This window comes from Eulemur rufifrons, chromosome 19 (assembly GCF_041146395.1).
Source record: "Eulemur rufifrons isolate Redbay chromosome 19, OSU_ERuf_1, whole genome shotgun sequence".
In the NCBI taxonomy this organism is placed as follows: domain Eukaryota; kingdom Metazoa; phylum Chordata; class Mammalia; order Primates; family Lemuridae; genus Eulemur; species Eulemur rufifrons.
This window is the reverse complement of record NC_091001.1, coordinates 74,590,880-74,614,878: the sequence shown is the minus strand read 5'-3', so window position 1 is coordinate 74,614,878 and position 23,999 is coordinate 74,590,880. Positions and strand designations below refer to the sequence as shown.

General features: G+C 35.0%; 1 non-coding gene across 1 annotated transcript; it reads right to left on the bottom strand.

Moving 5' to 3' along the window:
* Positions 1–23,305: 23,305 nt before the first annotated feature.
* On the bottom strand, positions 23,306–23,409 carry LOC138400401 (U6 spliceosomal RNA). The gene has a single exon (XR_011236294.1). It is a non-coding gene; the product is annotated as a U6 spliceosomal RNA (small nuclear RNA).
* Between the last annotated feature and the right edge of the window lie 590 nt (positions 23,410–23,999).

The following is a 23,999-nucleotide window of genomic DNA, read 5'->3' as shown; positions in this document are numbered from 1 at the left end:
AGAAATATATAGAAGGCACAGCAAAGATAAATTTACTTTGGGAATAAAAGATTGGATTAACATCTTAAAAAACTGAATCACTGTACTATTCCACATAAACAAAAGAAAAAAAATTATATAATTATCTCAATAGACCAGAAAAAGCATTAAATAAAATTCAACATTTATTCACTATAACTTTTAAACTAGAAATAGAAACTTTCTTAAGGTAAGGAAGGATAATTGTAGAAAACCTGTAATATTTAATGTTGCTTTTACTAAGTGATAAAAGTTGAAAACTTTACTCAGGAATTAAATTCAAGAAAAGTATATCTGCTATGACCGCTTCTATTCAGCCTTGACCCAGCAAGAAAAATATGTAAGAAATAAAAGTATAAGAATTAGAAATGAAAAAAATAAGTAAACTATCATTATTGATAGAGGACTTGATTCTGGAAGTAGAAAATTCAAAAGAAAATGCAGAGAAATTATTAGATCTAATTAGTGAGTTTATCAAAGCAGCTGGCTTTATTATTCATGTACAAAATTCAGTTATATTTCTATATATCAGCACTAATAAACACAAAATAAAATTAAAAGATTATTTATAATAGCATAATAATCAAACTAAAAATACATAAGGTCTCTATGCAAAACACTAGAAAAGATTGATAGAATGTTAAGAAAGCTTATAAATTGAGATGTAACCTTTTAATTGACCATAAAACTTAACATTAAAAAAACCAATCTTTCCAAATTGACCTATAAACTAGATGCAATCCCAATGAGAACTGCAACAGATTTTTGTTTCTGTTTTTGTGAAACTGGACAAGCTGTTTCTATAATTTATATGAAAATGCAAAGATCAAGAATAGCCAAAACTATTTTCAACTGACTTGTGCTCTTAAAAATTATTGAGGACTTCAGAGAGTTTTAATTTATGGGGGTAATATGTATCAATATTTAAATATTAAAATCAGGAAGTTTTAAAATAGTTATGATTAATTGATTTTAAAATAATGATAATGAATATATTACATGTTAACATAAATAACAAATTTTAACATATCATAAAAATCCTATACTTTCCAAAACAAAAATAATTAGTAAAAACAGTGGCCTTGTTTTCTGTTTTTGCCAACCTCTTTAAAATCTGACCTAACAGAAGACTGAATTAAATCTGTTGCATATGCTATTTGGTTGAAGTATATGAAGAAAATCCAGCCTCACACATATTATGTATTTAGAAAAGATGAGATCCTGAGCACCTGAAAGAGTCTTGGGGAGCTCACAGGTCTCAGACCCACTTTGAGAACCACTGATAGAAAATCTTAAAATAAAATGCCTATGGGATGACGACCTGCTCTACTTATTTTAAAGTGACAATTATTAAAACAGTATGGTGCTGGCAAAAGAAGACAAAATAGACCAATAGAAAAAAATGAAGATCTTAGAAACAGACATATATATACACGGACTGTTTGTTCATTGATGACAAAAATGATGCTGTGGAGCTATGGAGAAAGGATGGTCTTTTCAATAAATGATAGTGGGATAATTGGATATCCATGTGAGAATAAAAATAATTTTACTCCTCCCTTCTATCATACCAAAAAATCAATGTCAATGTCAGATGGATTTTAGATCAAAATGATGAACGTCTTAGAAGAGCAGAAAAGAATATTATAAAGTCTTCAGGGAAGGGGAACATTTCTGTTTTTTGTTTTTAAAATTAGATGATTTTTCTCCAAATATATCAAGAGAGTTGAAAAGCAAGTCATAGAATGGAGATGGTATTTGCAATTCACAGAATTAATAAAGGAAGAGTAAACACAGAATACAGATAGTACACAGTAGAATATATTCAAATGGCCAACAGTCAAATGAAAAGTTGGTCCTCTTCATTATTCATCAGAGAAATGAAAATTAAAACCATAATAATACATCACTACACACCCACCAGAATGACTAATTAAAAAGACTGACAATGTAAGTGTTAGCAAGGATAAGTAGAAATGGGTACTCTCATAAAGTTTGGTGTCATCTACTAAAGCTGAAGACTCACCTTCTAGTATCCTGCAATTTCATTCCTATGTGTATAGTCAACCAAATTTCATTCACAAGCACTGGGAGATAGATAAAAAGATTCCCATAGTAGACTCATTATTCACAGCCAAAAGCAATCCAAATGTCCATCCACAGTTGATTGAGTAATTTAATCACAGTCATTCAAAAGAACACTGTAACAGCAATGAAAATGAACAGACAATAGTAAGACATAGAGACATGGCTGAACCTTACAAATGAAATGTTAAGCATAGAAACTATACCCAAAAAGAACATTTATTATGGAAATTAATTTATGTAACTAAGTTTTCTTTACATGTGTTGTATTTTACAGTAAAAGTGTTTTTTAAAAAATAACATTGTTAATGCAATAACATTTACAATCACACATTATTAAGCCTAAGTGCTTAATATGAACTATCTCATTCATTCTTGAAAACAACCTCTATTTCAGAGATGAATAACCAGAGACACAGAAAAGTTAAATAACGTACCATAATCAAAAATGACAGAACTAAAAACAAAAATAGTTCTGATTTTAAAGAATGCAGAGTATGTAGTCTGTCTTATGTGCATTACCTTATTTAACCTTGTTAACTTGCAATGAAGAGGTTATTACTTGTATTCTATATGAGAAAAATGAACCCTGGAGAGGTTTAATCACACACCCAAGGTCACAGAGCTAGAGGGATCCCAGACTTGTACCAGTACACTACACTGCTTTTTTAGTAAGACAAACAGGCATCTTTTTAAATATTTTACTCCATACAAATCCACTGAAATAAATTATCATCCTGGGCCCAAGCAGAAGTAGTTCTGGCAATTAGGAAATCCAGTTTGAAAAAGTTGCGCAGAGCAATCAACCAGAGAAACGATCAACACTGCTTCTGGGGTACAACTGGCTAATTCCATGGAACAGCAGCAGAACCTTGAGTTTCTAGTATCTTTATCACAAACTTCAAAAGTGACAATTCAAGAAACCATGTGAGGAAGATCTAAAGGGAAGAAGGGAAGGAAATTGTGCAGAGAGAAGAGGAGAAAGGAGGAAGAAGTGGTAAAGAGACAAAAAGGAAGTAGGGAAATTAAGGCCAGAGTTTTAAAATGGAATTTCCATTCCTTGATACACTGAATGGGGCGGGGGGGGGGGGGGGGGTTAGAAAACAAATAAATAACACCCTTCTGCCCCAGGGGAAAAATAACTAGTCAGAGAAAGGGATGATGATAGGAGCCTCCATTCTGAACTCTGTGTTTGTGGCATCAGATCTCACTCTCTATTAGTCCTGGCATTTCATCACTATTCTTCTTTAACTTTCTTAGCCTGAATTGAAAAATGCCATCTTACATTCAGCATGATGTTACAATAAAATGACTTCTTCCAGCAACTTGCCTTGTAATTTAGGTGAATTACAATTGACTCACCCTAAAATAATGTGATGGCTGTTGGTGACTTAAAGGCTAAACATCACCATTCACTTGCTTCCCTACCCTGAAAATAAATGGTTAGACACCAAATTTATTATTTCAGAGGGGCCTGATGACTACTGTTTGAGTCACTACTGCATACAGTGGCTCTAATAATACTGAGTTTAAAATACCTGTGCAAATTTTAAAAACAACATGAGTTTCATCCAATATCTCTTATAATCTTCCTTTTGAGCTTCATTAACTGCACTAACAATTCTTTAATGGGACATATCAGCCAGAAGGGGATGTTCAGTCTTAGTCATCAATTTCATGCAGACTCTTATTTCAAGGAATTTCCTCCCATCATTGGCATGTGTCTTGCTTGCAAACTCTATTCTTTATTGCTTGTAAATATGTATTCTTAAAGGGGGAAAAAGGAAGCTCAGATTCCATATTTTTATGAGGTAACTGAACTGTTTTCTGAAACCTACACAATAACAGAAATATCTCTTTGTCATATAAGGAGAAGATACTTCCAATATTCTCCAGAGGAGCCCCAGCAATGGAAAATGGAAATCCTCTAAAACACTAAATTATTTTCTAAAATGTATAAATGTATATATATAGTAGGAAGTGGACATTTTGAAAAAAAATTATTTGCATTAGATATTATAAACTTAAAGGAATAAAAATAAGTGATTTCTATGATGATGGTTATTATATAAGTAGCTTTTTGCCTCTGCCTGCCCTCTAAATTTTCTATCTAATTTATAAAAACTTATTTATATGTTGAGCAAAAATTGAACAATTACTATCATTTAGGGGTCAGTTTAACTGACAGCTAATATCCTCTATCTAAAACAAAGATCATAAAAAGTCACATCCAAATCAGTATCAAATGTATCTGCTGATAGAAGGCAAGAGAAATAGGTATCTCTTACCAAGTAGAAAATAACATCTCCAGAATTAGGAGTAATGGGACACTTAACATTCTTTGTGTCCACCACAAGTAAAGGACTCATATATCCTGTACCCAATCCCATTAAAGTAGAGAATGGGAAAGGAGTCCAATTGAATAACTAACTTCATGTGCAGTCTGAAGGCCCATTTATATGTGCTGGAGGGTGGGCGCATCTGTTAATATCTCTCCTGATATCACTGGTTGCCAAATCAAGGGAGAAAGGAAGGACATTATTTTCCTGTGTTTTCTCATGTGGTATTAAGTAGCAAATCAGGCAGCATAGGGCAGTCAGAATCAGAATCAGGCCCATCATCAGTGCAATAAACTAAGAGACCGATTCCTAACCAGGAGTGATTTTTGTCTCACAGGGGATATTTGAAAATGTCTGGAAACATTTTGATCATCACAACTGGAAGGTTCTACTTTACTCTAGTGGAAAAAAGCCAGGGATGCTACTAAACATCCTACAATGCATAAGACAGCCCCTGCAACAAAGAATTATCCAGCCCCAAATGTCAGTAGTACCAAAGCTGAGAAACACTGGGTATTCCTAGGGGAATACCCATGGTAGGCTGCTTAAAATTAGGTACACCATATATTAATCAAGTGAATGAGATTTGTTCAGAAGTCAAAGGCTCATAAAAACTACCTGAACAATAGTTTAATTCTTGAATTTTAGTTTTCTCTTAAAGTGTATCTCAAATCAAACATTCTTAATTCATGTTATTTTAAGATAAAAAGTTTAATCTGACACAACTAAAGAACATGATTCAAAAATAATTTAATTGATAAACTGGACCTCATCAAAATTAAAACTCTGCTCTTCAAAAGATGCTGTCAAGAAAAGGAAAAGGACAATGCAAGACTGGAAGAAATTACCTGCAAAGCGTATCTCTTATAAAAGGACTTGTATCTAGAACGTGTAAACAACTCTCAAAATTCAATGATGTTATCTGCTTTGTCAAAGATCAGTTGGCTGTAGGTAGATGATTTTATATCTGGGTCCTCTATTCTCTTCCATTGTTCTATGTCTCTATTTTTGTATTAATACCAAGCTGTTTTGGGTACTACAGCCCTTAGTATAATTTGAAGTCTGGTAATATGATGCCTCTAGCTTTGTTCTTTTTGTGTAGGGCTGCTTTGGTTACTCGGGTTCTTTTCTGGTTCCAAACAAAGTGTACAATTATTTTTTCTAGATCTGTGAAATATGACATCAGTATTTTGATGGGGATTGCGTTGAATCTGTCAATCACTTTGGGTAGTATGGACATTTTAACTATGTTGAATCTACTCATTCATGAGCATGATATGTTTCCCCATTTCTTTGTGTCATCCACAATTTCTTTCCCAAGTGTTTCATAGTTCTCCTAGAGATCTTTTCCCTCATTGATTAAGTATATTCCTAGGTATTTTATTTTACTTGTAGCTATTGTGAATGGTATTAAGTCTTTGATTTGACTCTCAACTTGACTGTTATTAGCATACAGAAATGCTACTGATTTGTGTACACTGATTTTACATCATGAGACTTTGTTGAATTTATGTATCAACTCCAGTAGTCTCTTGGTGGAGTTTTGGGGGTTTTCTGGAAACAAGATCATATCATCAGTAAAAAGCAATAGTTTGATCTCCTCTTTCCCAATCTGGATACCTTTATTTCTTTTTCTTGCCCAATTGCTCTGGCTAAGACTTTCAACACTATGTTGAATACACACTGGGGAAAAGAAGCTCTATTCAAGAAACGGTGCTGGGAAAATTGGATAGCCACATCAGAAGAATAGAACATGACCCCTATCTCTCACCACTCACAAAAATTAATTCAAGATGGCTAAAAGACCTAAATGTAAGGCATAAAACCTTAAGAATTCTAGAAGAAAATGTAGGAAAAACTCTTCTAGACATTGGCCTAGGCAAAGAATTATGACTAAGACCCCAATGGCAATTACAGCAGCAACAGAAATAAATAAATGGCACTTTAAGTTAAAAAGCTTTTGCACAGATAAGGAAATAATCAACAGTGCAAATAGACAACCCACAGAATAGGAGAAAATATTTGCAATATACCCATCCAATAAATGGCTAATATCCAAAATCTACAAAGAACTCAAACAAATCAGCAAGAAAAAAAACAAACAACCCCATTAAAAAGGGGCAAAAGACATGAACAGAAGTTTTGCAAAAAAAGATAGACAAATGGACAATAAACATATGAAAAAATGCTCAACATCACTAATCATAAGGGAAATGCAAATAAAAACCACAATGAGATAGCACCTTACCCCTGTTAGAATCGCTTTTATTAAAAAGTCCAAAAACAATAGATGCTGGTACAGATACAGAAAGAAAGGAATGCTTATACATTGTTGGTGGGGTTGAAAATTAGTACAACCTCTATGGAAAACAGTATGAAGATTTCTCAAAGAACTAAAAATAGACCTACCATTTGATCCAGTAATGCCACTACTGGGTATTTACCCAAAGCAAAATAAGTGGTTTACCAAAAAGACACCTGCACTGGAATGTTTGTTGTAGCAAAATTCACTATTTCAAAGATGTGGAGTCAACCCAAGCACCCATCAATTCATCAGTGAATCAACAAAATGTAGTATATATACATATACCATGGAGTACTACTCAGCCATAAAAAGGAAAAATTAATGCCTTTTTCAGCAACTTGGAAGAAACCAGTAGCCATTATCCTAAGCAAACTATCTCAAGAAGGGAAAAACAAATACCACATGTACTCTCTAATAAATTGGAACTAACTGATAGGCACACAAGTACACAGATGGAAGTAAAATTTATTAGAAATCAAGCAGGGGGCAAGGGGGAGGAGGGGAGGGGCAAAAACCCATCTAATGGGTACAATGAACACTATTCAGGTTATGGGTACATTTATAGCCCTGACTCAAGCCATGTATCAAAAACAGCTGTACTCCCTTAATATTTTGAAAAAATATTTGTATGTATATGAATCAATGATGAGGGTAAAGAAAACTCGATTGAAAAAATGTATAAAACAACTTGAAAAGACATTTTACCAAAGCAAATATACAGATGTCAAATAGGCACACAAAGATGCTCAATATCATTAGTAATGGAAATTAATTAGGAAAATTCAAATTAAAATCATAATGAGGTGACACTTTATACTTTTTATGATGTCTAAAATTAAAAGGCTGATCATATCAAGTGTTGGAGAGAGGCCGGGCGTGGTGGCTCACGCCTGTAATCCTAGCACTCTGGGAGGCCGAGGCGGGTGGATCGCTCGAGCTCAGGAGTTCAAGACCAGCCTGAGCAAGAGTGAGACCCCGTCTCTACTAAAAATAGAAAGAAATTATATGGACAACTAAAAATATATATATACAAAAAATTAGCCGGGCATGGTGGCGCATGCCTGTAGTCCCAGCTACTCGGGAGGCTGAGGCAGTAGGATTGCTTAAGCCCAGGAGTATGAGGTTGCTGTGAGCTAGACTGACGCCACGGCACTCACTCTAGCCCGGGCAACAGAGTGAGACTCTGTCTCAAAAAAAAAAAAATAAATAAAAAAAAAAAAAAAAAAAAAAAAAAAAGTGTTGGAGAGGATGTGGAACAACTAGAATTCTCATACATTGCTGGTAGGAATGTAAAATAGTGCAATCACTTTGGAAAACAGTTGTATTAATGTCTATAGAAAAATTGGACATAAGACTTGCTTGCAAAAGCCAAAACCTGGAAATAATCCGTAAGTATATCGGCAAGTGAATGGAAAAACATAACAATGGAATACCACACAGCAATCAAAAGGGGTTGATACACACAACAACATGTATGGATATCAAAATAATTTTGTTAAGTGAATAAAGGCAGACAGAAGGGTAAATAGTGTGTGATTCCATTTATAAAAGTTCCCTGAATAATGAAAGATAACCTATATTAGAAAGCAGATTGGTAGTTATTGGGAAACCATGAGCAGAGGAACATCGAGGAGGGGTTTGGGGAGGGATTACAAAGAGATTTCAGGAAAATTTGGAGGGTTATGGATGTGTTTACTATCTTGACTGTGGTGAAGATTTCATAGATATACACATATGTCAAAATGATAAAACTGTATACTTTAAATATGTTAAGTTTATTGTATATCAATTATATTTAAATAAAGCAGTTTGAAAATAAAAAAGTATTTTTCTGCAAAAGATACATCAAAGCTTTTATCATGTATTGTTCTGAGTTATTTGATCCCTTAACTGTCATATAGAAGCAAAAAAATCTCGATTGGCCAACAAAGGCTAACTACAGTCATATCCAAATAAATCTCTTGAAGCAAAGATTGAGGTAGTTTAATTTTTTATGTGATAATCAAATAGGATGTCTACAAATAAGTTCATATATTTGCATAGAAATATATCACTCAACCAGTCCTTAATGTGTGAGTTTCAAAGTCAATCAACAAATAATTACTGAAAACCAACATAACCCACCCTAAAGTAAAACTATACCCATCCTAAAGTAAAACTAAACATAAATATGTATGTTTATATGTAGTTTTACTTTAGGATATATTATACAAACACACACAAAAAAATTGTAAGATGAAAGGAAAAAATGGAACAGAAAAGGGTTTCAACAGAATTTTCATGATCTGAAATATTTCCATGGATTTGGGTGATAAGTCTATATCAAGGAATTGAAGCCTAAGATGTATTCATTCATTTATTCAATATATATTTGTTGTGTGTCTACCCCCCGAAAGGTATTATTTAGGTGCTAGAGATACAGCAGGGAACAGAACAGCCTGTGAATCTTAGGTTTGCTTTGTGAATTTTGGGTTTAGTTGGGAGCAGTGGCTAAAGGAAATTTTAAAAATAAAGGAATAGCCGAGTCAGGGAAAAGAGGAAGAGGTCATAATTTTAACTGAAAGGTATGGGTTCTAGTAAGCCCTCACTGAGAACGTAATGTTCAAGCGAAGACTTGAAAGAGGTAAGACAGTAATGCCTAGAAAAGAACACTCCAGAAAGGGAATAGCCCGTTCCCTCTGAAGATAACATCAGAGAGGTAAAAGTTCAGATCTTGTATGACCTTGCAAAAACATGGGTTTTTACTGTGATTGAAATTAAAAGCCATTCAAGGTTTTGAGCCCAGGATGTTACATGCCTTAATTTTTTAAAAGATCATTCTAGCTGTTGAATGAGGGCAGGAGAGGGAAGAAGTAGAAATGAGTCAGGAGGCTATTTCAAAAATCCAGGCAAGAGAAGACAGTTTTGGCAGACATCCCTAAAATGACCCTAATGATCCTTGGCCACCCCTGGTGTTTACAGCTTTGTGTAATCTCCTCCCCTTGGAGTCAAGATCTGTGACTTGCTTCTAGCCAATAAACCACGGCCAAGGTGAAGAAATGTCACCTTCATGAGGAGATTAGATTATGTGGGAAAGGTGATAGGAGGCCACTACTGCAATTGCCATACAATATATATTAAGACATCATCTTGCTAATAGAGGCACTGGAGAGAGTGCCCCTCACCAGCCTAGAAGTGAGTGACCATGCAATAAGTGGCCACATTAGAGAAGCCCTTGTGGCAAGAATCAACAGGAGGCCTCAAGTTACTGAGAGCAGCCTCCAGCAAGAAACTGGACAACCTGAGGCACTTTGAAGAAAATCTTTCCTCAGTCTAGCCTCAGATGACATTGCTGCCACCAAAGCCAATCTTGGTCTTGTGCCTAAAAACAGGAAAGCTGGAAGCGGACAACTAGCAAAGCTATGCCCAGACTACTGACCTACAAAACTATGAGATAATAAAAGCAGACTGTTTTAAACTTCAAATTTAGTGGTAACTTGTTATGTAGCCGTAAAAAAACTAAGACAACAGTGATTCAGATTAGGGTGGTAGCAGTGGTTTGAAAGTAGAGAGACAAGATTTAATAACTGATACAATGAGAAAAGTAAAGATGGACTCCAAGGATTTTTGCCTGGACAACAAGAAAAGAAAAAGCCATTTACTAAGATGGGGAGAACTAGGAAAGGAACAAGTTTGGAGGATATGGAATCAAAGGTCTATTTTTGGACAATTTTATTTTGAGGTGCATGAAGATAAGAAGTAGGGAATAGGAAGTTGCATCATGAATCTGAAGCTCAATGCAAATAAGAGGCCAGAGATATACATTTGGGGGTAGTCAGTATATGTTTGGTACACTGACTCCCTGAGATCCACGATATCTCAAAGTCGTGAGTGGAGAGAAATCAATGATATCTCAAAGTTGTGGGTAGATAAAGATATGGGAAGCCAAAAATCTAATAGGAAAAAAATGAAGTCATTCAAAAGAGGGTATACAACATAAGCAGAAGTGTGAAGGAAAGAATGATTCACAGAGACTATTAGTGGCTTAAAGGCAGTCAGCATATTTCATTCATCATCAAGAACCTAGCACAGCACCTGGAAAACATAAAACCCTAAAAATGACAGGTAGCTAACGAGCAAGCACATGAAGGCAGCAAAACAAAATTGTCCTTAATGGGAGGTGAGATAACAAGAGGAGAGATTAGAGAGTTCTGTATTAAAGACTTTCCTTCTGAGATAGATGACCCTAAAATGGCATGTGTACCTTCTTCCAGAATGGGAGAGGAGTCCTCTGAAACTAAATTAGAAGGAATCTTACAAAAGCCCTGGTTTGGAATAAGTAGGTGCCTTAAGTTCTAGAGTTGGGTACAGGGGAAAGTGGTGACTGCAGAACTCCTTGAAATTCTTTTAGACCCTAAGGTTGGGATGGAGAGTCGATTCATAGCTGGGAGATGGAAAATAGGTTAACAAGAGAGTGCCCAGGTCAACTAGTGGATCATGTTGCTCTCCAGATATTTTTTAAGTTTTATATTAGAATGCTTCTTACATAAAAATGTTTTTATTAAACATCTATAAGTACTGTGTGTTTTTAGTACTGTGCCAGAGGTATCGTGGAAGATATTTAAAAAGCAGAATAGTTTTTGCTCTCAGAAGTCTATATATACTAGATAAAAAGAAAAAATATACCTACAAGAAACCACAAAAAAATCAGGAGCCAGCATATGTACACATTTTGGAGAGAGAATTAAAGTTTATAAAACAATAATATGTTAATACTGCTATAAATTATTCAGAAGCACAATGTTTTTTTAACACTTCCAATATATTTCCCTGATATACCCTGCTAGTCCTTAAATCAAATGATATGTGTACATAACATACGTATAAGGTATGTGTATGATACCTCTTTTTATACGTATAAGGTATAAAAGGATGTTTTCTTCAAATTTACTGAATACCGGATAACTAAGAATCAGAGTAACATTAATTCAGTGCCTATAATGTGCTCAGCACTTTCATCTATGTTCATATGGCTATTAAATGGCAGGGTATGGAACTGAATACAGGCCATGGGATCTAAAACTCAGCTTTCTCCTCTCAGCCCCATTGTCTCTGCCCCAGCATTCCTTCTGTTTCATTTTGTATGTGTCAATGAGATTGATTAATTTATATATTCACACTCTGCACTTTGGAGAAATGCTAAAAATAAAAGTCACCCTGACACATGACAATTTAGCAGGAACATTGGAAGTTTTTCCAAATGTTGTTATGAGATAAATTATATACCAAAATAATGTACTGTCAGGCACATTCCTCTCGCTACTTGGATGGATGTAATAATATAGTCGGTTCTTTCCACCTCTAATTTATTGATGGCATGAGATTTGTCATTTTGTCTGGGTGAAATTATATATCTAAAGGGAATTTTCAATGGATAAAGTTAATTTGAGTTATTTTGAACTTTCAGCAAGTCTGGGAGATTTTTAGAAAAGATGAGCACTGTCAGCCAATGAGACAAAAAACTATATATTTTAGTTTGAGTTTTTTGAAAGCACATAAAAAGGCAATCCACATAGCTTCTGGTACTCAAGAGAACACTCAGAGGGTAAAGGTCTATCAAATGTATCACCAAAAAAAGGAGGGGGGCAAATGTACAGATATTATTTCTTTCAATTAAACATAAGTTAAAATATTCTCCCATTAAGAAACTGGGTAAACTCAAAGATTTAGAAACATACTAAGAAAATTCAAGAAAATCACTGATGCTTCTTCTGTGTGATCACAGACACATCCAGATGAAAACAAAAAAGTTATCTAGAGTCTACAACTTTATTATCTCAAAGTCTAAGCTTTGTAAATACTTAGTTCTTTTGCTGATTTTTTTCAGCCTTTCAGCCAGACATTGGGCACCATATACACATAGACACAGTGTATATTTAAGCTTAAGGACACCTAAGCAGACTAACACAGGTATACTTCCATTCAATATCACTGAGATGATGAAGGGCCATAATTTCATTCTGCTAGTTAAAACAAAATGCTCACTTCCTAAATATGACTTTTATAAGGGATTGCATTTTGCGACTTTGCTCATTCTCATTTGTTAGTATACCTCATCCCTCATCAAGGTCTTATTAATAACAATAAAACTAATATATTAAACTATAGTATGTGTATACATGCTTATTCTGACTTAATATCCACACAAATCATGTAAGTTGGGGATTTACATCCTGATTTCAAAGATGACCAACTAAGGTATAAATATGAAAAGTAACTTGCTCTAATAAAGGCAGAGCTGTATTTCTAAAAATTTTTTTTTCTGGTAATTGACAAATAATTACTATATATATTTATGGAATACAATGTGATATTTTCATATATGCTTACAATGTAAATGATTAAGTGAGGCTAATTAACATATTCATCACTTAACATACTTATTTTTTGTAGTGAAAACATTCAAAATCTACTATTTTAGCAATTCTGAAATATACAGTTCATTATTATTTACTATAGTCACTATTCTTTGCAATGGTGACTCATTCCTCCTTTCTAACTGCTCATTCCTCCTGTCTAACTGAAACTTTGTAATCAGATCAAGATCTCCCATTCCCCATCCATCCCCTTCACTCACCCTCTGGTAACCATCATTCTACTCTCCACTTCTATGAGTTCAATTTCTTTAGATTCCACATATAAGTGAGATCATGCAGTATTTGTCATTCTGTGCCTGCCTTATTTTACTGAGCTTAATGTCCTCCAGGTTCATCCATGTTGTAACAAATGACAAGATTTTCTTCCTTTTTAAGGGTAACCTAATATTCCATTATATATATATACACACACATATATATCCACATATGTATATGAAATCTATATATATATATGACATCTTCTTTGTCCGTTCATATGATGGACATTTAGGTTTTTTCATATCTTAGCTATTGTGAATAATGCTGCAATGAACATAGGAGTGCAGATCTCTCTTTAACATACTAATTTCATAGTCTTTGGATATATACCAAGTAGTGGGATTGCTGGATCCTATGGTAATTCTATTTTTAGTTTTCTGAGGAACCTCCATATTGTCTTCCATAATAGCTGTACTAATTTACATTCTCACCAACAGTACACAAATGTTTCCTTTTCTCTACATCCTTGCAAACAATTATTTTTCATCTTTTTGTTAACAGCCATTCTAACAGGTACAAGGTGGTATCTCATTGTAGTTTTAATTTGCATTTCCCTGATGATCAGTGATTATGAGCATTTTTAACATATCTGTTGGTCATTTGTATGCCTTCTTTTGAGTGGAGTCTTTTACCCAGTTTTGATTGGGTTATTCATTTTCTTGCTATTGACTTGTTTGAGCTCCTTATATATTTTGGGTATGAGCCCTTTATCAGATGTATGGTTCACAAATATTTTCTCCCAATTCATGGATTGTCTCTTTATTCTGTTGTGTCCTTTGCTGTGACAAGTTTTTCAGCTTTATGCAATCTCATTTTTTTATTTTTGCTTTTTTTGCCTGTACTTTAGGGGCCACAGAGCTAGAATTTGAACCCACTTCTGACTCCAAAGATAATGACCTTTTAATTTCTAAATATTTATATAGCTTTAATGCTTACAATAATATGGAAGTACTATCTCCAAAAAAGGATGCCCTGGAAGTTAAGGTCCATAACATATAATTTTTTTGATAGTGCTGTTTTCATGTAATGATGGAAAGCAAATACATGCTCTCAATACATTTTAAGGCAAATCTCTCAATTTCTGGAAAACCCATTTCCCCTCTTTTCTCAGCTTCATTGTATTCTTGTAATATACTTTCATCTCAGGGAAGATCCCGATTAAGTAGCCTTAAGTCATTACTGACCCTATTTTTTACCACAGGCCTCCCAAAATTGAAGTCAAATTCAGGCTTAAGTTAAGAAGGAAAAAGAATATGAAAGAGTTTCTCCATTCCACTGTCTTCTATTTTTCTGTCTTCGACCATAACCTCCAAGTCACTGGCTGTATTTGAATAAAAACATAAGGCAGATGAAGGAAAAGGAAGGGAGAAGCAACAATGAAAAGAGAAAGAGATTTGTCAAAGCTTCAAGAATTCAGAAATGGATTTTAATTAGGGATTTGGAACCATGAATTGAGAATTTGTAACTTTTATGCAAACAATGGATCAGCCCTTTCCCTACTGGCTTTACATTTTCTACAATGTAAAAGGGTTATCAATTTGGGGGTTGTAGAAAGAGAATAGATGCTTTTAATCACTCACTATTTCAAAGCACATAATCTTGTAATTCTGGTCTCCTCCTACTGATCAATTTTCTTGAGTTTCACTCCACACATACATACAATAGAAATAAGATTCAAAACTTGCTCCTTTTGGATAACACCAATAGAAGTCATAAACAAAGGCAAAATCTGTCATTTTAAGTTGTATACTGCAGAAAGAAATTAGGTATTATACTGGGGAATGAAAGTCTTAAGCCAAAAAGCAAAACGTCCATAATTTAAAAGTAAATAAAAGTGAAAAAAAATGTATCACTTGAAGGGCTTTGACATAGCCCATGTGTCTAAAAATAGAGAACTATTCTCTCATTTTACCATTTTAACTGGATGTATTTCAATTTGTAGAGGAGTCAGGTCCTCAGCTTTTTTTTTTTTTTTTTGCACTTTATAACCAAATGTTTCAGAATGCAGCCTCTTCTTTTCTCAGTATAATAGTGTCCAGTCCCTTCTTTCCTGTTCTTCTACCCTGTCCCATTCCTAAACTTCACACTGCTAAACATCTTGATGTGAAAGTACAAAGAGAAAAAAGAAGGATCTGAATTCAAGCAGTGAGAATTCAAGCAGTGAGAAAGAGCAAGGTTTTGTGACTTAAACTCTAATGATTTCTCAAGATACATATACAATATTTTAAATAATTACTAAATCTTCTTTAACAAAAACAAAATTAAATATCAGTGAACTTCTTAAATCATGGAAGAGAGATCAATTTTAAGTCAGAAAACCTATTAGCGTTATTTTACCCAAAGTATAAAAGATGCCTCATGTGAAACTGCTATAGTACCTGAGATTGCTACAACAACAATTATGAGAGCCTGTATTTCCAACATGAGATACTATTCTCCATAAAAATCCATTGACTTATTCTACAGGTCTTAACACTTTCTACTATTGCATAGTAAAAATTTATCCCAAAGTTGTCACCAAGTCTAAAATCTGCACAGGTTTTAGAGTGCTGCTAAATTAGGATACATTTTTGGACAGTACACAGAAAACATAAAATATGAGGAAGAAATGTTTAGCCACAACTAGTATCAGCAAGATACAGGATCATGTCATACCAAGAAGTAGCAACAATAGGTATTGGCTCCAAAGTAGTTTTCAAGGGATAATCGAATTTTCCCTACCAAAGGAAAATATTGTAAACATTTCCCTGAAAAGGAGTTTAAGAGAAAAATCAATTCTGACTTATATGTCCAAGAATATTTTGTGAGTATACAAATGGAACTACAATGTACGTATAGTGGTAAGACTGAAATAAGGAAGCACATGGGTATTTACTATTAATTGTTACGGACAGGTGTAGGTGGGCAGTATTAACCACAGGAAAAGAGGAGGAGGGCAAAAATGAGGAGGCCAATGGGCATTTAGAACCTAACCCGCAATGGCAGTTAGGGACTTTTCCTGGCCAGGAGCATGGGCAGAAACTAGGAGCTCATGTGCAAAAGTAATCTTTTCTCCATTAACATACATTAGCAGAGTAAAAATTACACCTACCAACACCATGACAGTTTACAAATGTCATGGTAACCCCTGGAAGTTACACTATAAGGATAAAATTGAGGAGGGTCTTTAGCTCTAAGAGCTCTCCACCCTTTTCCCAGGAAAATAATCAATATTCTACCTACCATTTAGAATATCAAAAGGCATAAATATAAAAGCAGAAGTATGGTAAAACCCCAGCGTCTTCTCCACTTGCTGAGATAGACCTGTTCCCCTCAGGAAATGTACTTTTGCTTTCTATCTCTATGCTGAAAAGCCTGCAATGAAAGCTGCTTGTGTGGAAGTGCTAAGTCTGTAATCACTCTGTAGCACCAGCCATGATTTTTTCAAGTAAGGATCAAAGAACTAGGACAACACCCTTCAAAAATCAACCCTAACATGAATGATGCAAACAAATGGCAGACTTGAAGAGCTGATGCTTCCATATTTATTATATTAACAATATTTTATTTTTCAAAGTATTAATAACTCCTTACTTGAAATGCTTATCAATTCCACAAGAAATACAATGAAAAGTAGAAATAGCACATCAAGTCATTTTTTCTAGATAAAAAGAAAGTCCATGGGAGGAAGAAAATATGCACATACACATAGATATGGATACAGATATAAACACACTGATCCATCACGCTTACTGCATATTAGGTGTGGAGGAGGTAAAGGATATAACAAGTAGACAAAAACAAAATAAAAAAAAAATAACTAAAATTAGAGCAGAAGTGGTAAGAAAATGTAAAAGCCAGAATTGCTCTGAAGACAAAAGCCAATGAAGACACTGAGCCTTGGTATAAAAGCAAAAGAGGAGAAGGGAAGGCAGAATTCCTAGATTAAGCAGGGAACTCTGGAAGAGGGCTAAAGATTTGTAATATTCCATGCTGTAAAGTTGAAACAACTGCAAATCCTCTCCGAGGGAAGCTTCTACAACATATACTTATAGGTTCTATTGGCATATATATATATTACATATGCATCATAAATATTATAGATATTTATAATAAAAATCAAATATGCAATAACAAAAGCCAATATGAATATAAGTCAACAAAAGTACAAGCAATAGTTATAGACATCCAAGAATTGGAGGTATTATAATTATCAGCTAGAGATTATAAAATATCTATGTATGAGATGTTTAAAGAAGCAAAATAATTGCATTTTTTAAATGAATAAGTAATAGGATACTATCAATAGTGGTGAAACAAACCTGAAAAGAGTAACTAAATAGAAATTTTAGGAATGAAATAAAATATATTATTGAAATAAAAATATGTAATAGGTTAAATCTCAGAATAGGCCAAAGAAAATAAAATTTACAGATTCAATGCAATCCCCATCAAGATACCAATGTCTTACATCACCGACATAGAAAAGATAATTCTCTTCTTTGTTTGGAACCAGAAAAAAGTCTAAATTGCTAAAGCAATCTTAAAAAAAAGAACAAATCTGGAGACATCACCTTACCAGACTTCAAACTATACTACAGGGCTATAGTAACCAAAACAGCTTGGTATTGGTACAAAAATGGAGACATAGAACAATGGAACAAAAATAGAGGACCCAGATATAAAACCACCTCCCTACAGTCGACTGGTCTCTGACAAAGCAGACAACAATGTACACTGGAGAAAAGAAGCCCAAGTCAATAAACAGTGCTGGGAAAATTGGATAGCCACATGCAGAAGAATGAAACAGGACCCCTATCTCTCACCACTCACAAAAATTAATTCAAAATGGATAAAAGACTTAAATCTAAAGCATAAAATCATAAGAGTTCTGGAGGAAAATGTAGGAAAAACTCTTCTCAATATCAGCCTAAGCAAAGAATTTATGAAAAAGACCCCAATAACAGTCATGGCAACAACAAAAATTAATTAGTGGGATTTGATTAAACTAAAAAGCTTCTGCACAGCTAAGGAAATAATCAACAGAGCAAATGTACCAGTGATCCCCAACCTTTTTGGCACCAGGGACCATTTTCATGGAAGATAATTTTTCCATGAACCCAGGGTGGGGGGATAGTTTTGGGATGATTGAAGCACATTATATTTATTTTGTACTTTATTTCCGTTATTATTATATGATAATATATAATGAAATGATTATACAAATCACCATACTGCAGAAGCAGTGGGAGCTCTGAGCTTGTTTTCCTGTAACTAGCTGGTCTCATCTGGGGGTGATGGGAGGCAATGACTGATCTGACAGAAGGTGGAGCTCAGGTGGTGATCTGAGTGATGGGGCACAGCTTTAAATATAGATGAAGCTTTGCTTTGCTTCACACTTCCTGCTGTGCAGCCCATTCCTACCTGGCCACAGATGGGAACCAGTCTGTGGCCCTAGGGTTGGGGACCACAGAAATAGACAACCTACATTATGGGAGAAAATACATGCAAGCTACACATCTGATAGAAGGCTAATATCCAGAATTTACAAAGAACTCAAGCAAATTAGCAGGAGAAAAACAAATAATCCTATTAAAAGGTGGGCAAAAGACATGAACAGAAACCTCTCAAAAGCAGAAAGACAAATGACCAGTAAATATATGAAACAATGTTCAACATCATTAATCATCAGGGAAAAACAAATTAAAAGCACAGTGACATACCATCTCACCCCAGTTAGAAGGGCTTTTATTAAAATGTCCAAAAACAACAGATGCTAGCATAGATGCAGAGAGAAAGGAATATTTATGCATTGTTTGTGGGACTGCAAATTAGTACAACCCTTATAGTATGGAGATTCCTCAAAAAAGTAAAAGTAGAACTATTATTCGATCCATGTATTGGGTATCTACCCAAAGGAAAAGAAGATTTGTCATCAAAAAGACACCTGCACTCGAATGTTTATTGTAGCACAATTCACCATTGCAAGATGTGGAATCAACCCAAGTGCCCATCAATTCATGAGTGGGTTTATAAAATGCAGTATATGTATACCATGGTGTACTATTCAGCCGTAAAACAGATGAATTAATATTTTTTGCAACAATCTGGATGGAACTGGAGATAATTCTTCTCAGTGAAGTACCTCAATAATGGAAAAACAAATACCTTGTGTACTCACTATTAAATCAGAACTAACTGATGAGCACATATCTGCACAGCAGTAAGTAAAACTCAGTGGAAATCAAGTGGGGGAGGAGGGTCAAAAACCTACCTAATGGGTACAATGAATACTCTTTGGATGATAAGCACACCTGTAGCCACAACTTGAGCATTACAAAAGCAATACATGTAACCTAAAACATTTGTACTCCCCTTAATATTTGAAATAAAAAAAAAAAAGAATGCTAGACTTCTAACAATCATTTCTAGCTTAAAGAAATACAACTCTAAAGAACATCAAATGAAATAATAAATATTAAACAAATGTGAACAGGTCCCTGTTTCTTGGTTAGCAGTATTTATCGAATTTTAGAGCTAAATGGAATTGGAGGTTACCAATCTTACTATGAGCTGAGTTTTGTGCCCCTACTCCCTCCCCGGATTTATTTGTTGAAGTTTTAAGCCGTAGTAGCTCAGAGTCTGACTGTATTTGGAGATATGGTCCTTAAAAGATAACTGAGCTAAAACGAGGTCATTAAAGTGGGCCCTAATTCCAATATTACTATTCCCTTATAAGAGGTGATTAGGACACAGAGAAGTACAGAGGGAAGACCATGTGAAGACAGAGAAGATTACCATCTACAAGCCAAAGAGAGAGCCCTCAGAAGAAATTAACTCTGCAGACATCTTAATCTTGCATTGGTAGCCTCAAGAATTTTAAGAAAATAAGTTTCTATTGTTTAAGAAATGCAAATTGTAGTACTTTGTTATGGCAGCCCTGGCAAATGAATACAAATCCTATTTTCTTGTTATTTGCTGCTGCTGTTGCTGCTGCTGTTGCTGTTATTGAAATTGATGTCCAAAGAGCACAAATGACCTAAACAAAGTAACAAAACAAGTTACTAGAAGATCGGAGATAGAACCCAAGTTCCAAAAACTCAATCTCATTTTTAAATAAAAATCAAAATGTATGGCACGCAAAAATAAAAGGATGAATGTTCTGCTGAATGGCAGGACAAAAAAGCTCATTTTTTGTAAAATCCCGAAAGATGCTTCTAGTAATCCACAGAGCACCATTTGAAAACCAGTACATTGAGAAGGCTGACATTCTGCACAGATATTATTAGAGAAGCTTGTGAAACAAATTGGTTTAGAACCTCCCCTTTTAACAGTAGACAGTAAGTCAACTATAACTATAGAAAATGAACACACATTGGGGGAGAAATATTTTCTGTAATTGATGAAACAAGATATAGAGGTTAATTGTGCCATTTGAGAATAGAAATGTAACCAGTAAAGAAATAAAAATGTTTTATAACTATACCAGGAGGAAGGAGAAGGGGTGATAGAGGGCATGGTTAAGCTAAATCTTCAGCAGAGTAGGAAGCTTAATGTCTAAATCCAGAAATAACTACACAAACATTTACTGATGAGGTGAAAATAACCACCAAAAGGAACCAGAAATAGTCAGCAATCATTGTCTATCGAGTTCTGGGAGTAGAGGTGGAGAAGCCTGGGGCAGGAGACTGCTCATTATAAGCACTCCTGCAGTAGTGCCCGCATGTATGTGTGCGTTCATGTGTGACTTTTTCTTTAATAAGAGGAGGAGGAGAAGAAACCAGTGAAGAGAAAGCTTTCATTGAGTTTATCTTCCTCTTTCTATATCCACTAAAGGGAATAGTAAAGTCTATTAATATACACTAAAAAATATAATTCAAAAAATAATCACTAATCTGTTCTATGCTGACTTCTATTAAGATACAGAGGCCATCAAGTCTCTTCCCAGTCTTCCCTAAAGTAAGTTTTACTAAGCCAGAGAATCCCACTCTCTGGCCTGGTGGGGATAAAGTCAAATCAAATCTATCCCCTGCTGTGACCCTTGTACCTCCCTCTGCCCCCTGCCAAAAAGAAACGTTTTAAAAAACACACATATGAAACACTTTATATACTAACTAGGGTGGAATCTATATGTCGTCTGAAGTGGAAGACATTAAATTTCTACAAAATTTCATTCTGGTGCTAGAAATTCAATTCCAGACCACTCCAACACTTACTTTACTTTCCTGGGCTGTTGAAGAATTGAAACAAACTATGTATTTTGTTTTCCGCTTAAATATGAAGGTAAACAAGAATTAGCAATTTTGCTCTCTTAACAAGGAAGTCATGCAGGATGTATTAAGTATCATAAGATAACCCAAAAATCTATCTCCCCTTTAAGGATGTTAAGATCAACCGTAAAAACAGTTTCTTGAAAATTACATGCCAAAACACAAAATAAGATTATAAACTTTTGATAAATTTTCTGTCATAAATTGGCAGAATAGAAAGTACCTTTTAATAACATTTGCTTTTCTGTAATAACTTCTGCATTCAATATAAAGATAGTTGTTACATTTCCACCTCAAGTCCCAGTTAAGGATCAGAGCGGCATTTGCCAAAACAATGTATAACATGCAAGGCTGATACATTTACAAGCCAGCTGATTTTAATAATATTGAGGGAAACATCTGTAGGCTATTTTCAGACTAGGAAACTGAAAGGGTTATGAATCTAGTATGCCTGTGTAACTAAGTTAGACTTGTCAATATGCAGTGCAAACTGGGTTCGTAACAACAACAACAACAAAAAATCCACAAAACACATGCTCTCTTGCCTTGATATATAAGGAAAACAATAGGCATTATCGTACCATAATCCACCATATTACAACTGTCTGAGCATGCATTTTTCACAGGGACATTTCCATTTGGCTCTCTTCTTTCTGAGGCATTGCCAATTTTGTTGAAGTATTTGTAAATTTTCACTCCATTACTTTCCAAGCCACCAAGTCAGCAGTCCCCAACCATTTTGACACCAGGGACCGGTTTCATAGAAGATAAGTTTTTCCACAGCCCAGGGCTGGGAGGCTAAGGGACTGAATCGCTACCTCAGCTCCACCTCAGATCTTCAGGCGTTGAATTCTCACGGGGAGCGTGCAACCTGGACCCCTCGCATGAGCAGTTTGCAGTGGGGTTCCCGCGCTCCTCTGAGGGTTGAGTGACGCTGCTTCTGATCTGACGATGGGGCGGGGCTCGGGCGTAAGACTAGAAGATGGGGAGGGGCTGTGGGTGGAGGCGGAGCTTCGGTGGCTCCCCCTGCTGTGCGGCCAGGTGCCTGGCAGGCCGTGGACCAGTGCCAGTCTGCACCTGGGGTTGGGGACCGTGGCACTAAGTTTCTGTGAGCCAAAGTAATTTAGAAACACCTTGGAGCCAGATGGAAATTTTAGGCACAAAGTATGTTTTTGCAGTAGTGAGTTCTCTTTTTTATTACTTTTATTTTTAATGAACACATAATATTAATAATTGCACATATTTATGGGATACAATGTGATGTTTCAATACATGTATACAATGTGTAATGATCAAATCAGACTAATTAGCATATTCATCACAACAAACATTTATGCCTTTTCTGTGGTGGGAACATTCAATATCCTCTCTAATACCTATTTTGAGATATACACTACTTTTTTTGCTGACTATAATCACCTTACTGTGCAATAGGCCACCAGAACTATTTTTCCTTTTCAATTGTAACTTTGTACTGATTGAGGAACCTCCCCCTCCACAGTCTCCAGTAATCTGTTCTAGTCACTGCTTCTATGAGATCAACATTTTTAGATTCCACTTGAGTGAGAACATGCAGTACTTGTCTTTCTGTGTCTGGCTCATTTCACTTAACATACATAATGTCCTCCAGGTTCAAAACATATGGAATGCTTCATGAATTTAGGTGTCATCCTTGCATGGGGACCATGCAAATCTCTATATGGTTCCAATTTTAGTATATGTGCTGCCAAAGTGAGCACTGATGAGTTCTCTTTAAGTACTACATTTTGTAAAATAAATTTTAAAATGACTAAAATAAAAAGTCTTTACTGTAGTAGCTCTCTGAGTGATAAGTCATTATGGCAAAGATAAGTACCAAAAAGTTAACAGACACAAACACTATAGAAATAGTCTGAATGGCAGGAGACAGCACATTCCTGAACGTCCTAGTTGCTCATTTAGATACACATTCTGAAACTGTTTCCTCAATCCCTGGCTACAATAAAAAACACCCACCAAGGCCATCAAACAAAACACCTAGGCCTCTGTTTGGACCTTGTCAGTATAGGGAGTAAATTCTCAGGCATGACAAAAATTGTTTTTCATTTAAAGTTCACTTGTTAATATATATGATATCCGTCCTACCCCCATCACCTTACCTTAACACCATTTTTATATGTTTTCTGATTCCAACAGGCTCTACTTCAATCTCATATCTAATAATAAATCTATGATCTGGAGATACAAGCTGTAGAAGAGACATTTCTTCTGAGTTATGGAACTTAAAGGAAAAATTACCAATTGGGTCACATCATCATATCCCTGCTCATAAAAGCTAGAAAGCAATCAT